The sequence below is a fragment of the Schistocerca gregaria genome, chromosome X, assembly GCF_023897955.1.
Source record: "Schistocerca gregaria isolate iqSchGreg1 chromosome X, iqSchGreg1.2, whole genome shotgun sequence".
NCBI lineage: Eukaryota > Metazoa > Arthropoda > Insecta > Orthoptera > Acrididae > Schistocerca > Schistocerca gregaria.
This window is the reverse complement of record NC_064931.1, coordinates 864,393,763-864,395,229: the sequence shown is the minus strand read 5'-3', so window position 1 is coordinate 864,395,229 and position 1,467 is coordinate 864,393,763. Positions and strand designations below refer to the sequence as shown.

The 1,467-nt window shown below is 34.8% G+C and overlaps 1 non-coding gene across 1 annotated transcript; it reads left to right on the top strand.

The window, feature by feature from the left end:
* Positions 1-287: 287 nt before the first annotated feature.
* Trnas-cga (transfer RNA serine (anticodon CGA)) lies at positions 288-362 on the top strand. Its single transcript has one exon. It is a non-coding gene; the product is annotated as a tRNA-Ser (tRNA).
* The last annotated feature ends 1,105 nt before the right edge of the window (positions 363-1,467 follow it).

Below are 1,467 nucleotides of genomic sequence, written 5' to 3'. Positions count from 1 at the left end.
CAAAGGCTTTCTGAAGCCACTTTTTGTAATATAAGTAAATCTTTTGACTGTGTAGAGAACACAATACTTATGGAAAACAATTGAATTATTTGTCATTGAAGGTAATAGCCTTAAACTATTAAAATCGTATTTACAGAACCGTAGGCTGTGGCTAAGCCATGTCTCCACAGTATCCTTTCTTTCAGGAGTGCTAGTTCTGCATGTTTCGCAGAAGAGCTTCTGTAAAGTTTGGAAGGTAGGAGACGGATACTGGCAGAAGTAAAGCTGTGATTACCAGGCGTGATTCGTGCTTCGGTAGCTCAGTTGGTAGAGCACTTGCCCGCGAAAGGCAAAGGTCCCGAGTTCGAGTCTCGGTCGGGCACACAGTTTTAATCTGCCAGGAAGTTTCATATCAGCGCACACTCCGCTGCAGAGTGAAAATCTCATTCTCGTAGGCAAATAGTTTGTTTTGGCAAGGAAATGTCAAGAATAGAACAAGGTAGGTGTTCCCTAAGGATCTGTATTGGGCCCTTTTTTGCTCCTAATAATGATCAATGAACTGCCATCGTTTATAAAGTATAGTAATGTTTTATATGCAGATGATACAAACTTTCTTCATTGTAGTAATGATCTCGCTAGCCTTATAAGTTGCAAAAACACTGGACCAAGCTTCCAACTGGTTTAAAACAAATGGCTTATTATTGAATGACAACCTCCAATCAGATGATCTTAGTTATGTTAAGTTTTTGGGGACACGTTTAGATGATAAATTATCTTTGGGTCAGCATGTACAGTATATTAGTGGTAAGCTGTCAAGACTAATTTATCTGTTAAGGCGACTTATGCACTGTGTACCGTAAAAAATGTTAGAAGATCATATTTTTCATTCTTCCAAAGCATACAAACATATGGTACCATTTTATAGGGAACTCTAGTTGTGTGCATGACATCTTAATACTGCAGAAAAAAGTTATTAGGGTAATTACTAGTTATTCTTGTAAGTCACACTGTGAAGCATTGTTTTATGAACAAAAGATCTTGACTGTAATAAACTTATACTTTTAATTTACACAAAAAGGAAATTACATGAAGCAAAACACAGTGAAAATGTACATTGTTGCAGTACAAGAGTGAACAGATGCATTTATAACCCATGCCACACACTGTCAAAATCACTGAACAGTTATAAACTTAACAATGGGACTGACATTCAGAAAAGAAAAGTATGTTTACTTTCATATACATAGTCATTATTATTATTATTATTACTATTATTATTATTATTATTATTGATTGTTATAATTATTTTTATTGTTATAATTATCATTGTACTACTGTTATAATATCTATTTTTTGCTTTAACATCAATACTGCATAATTGGCTATATTTCCTTAATGTTATGTAGAAACTGTAACTCGTTCAATCTGAGTATGTCTGGTTAGGTGTAAGAGAGGGCCTGAAGGCCCTAATCTTGCCAGGTAAAATAA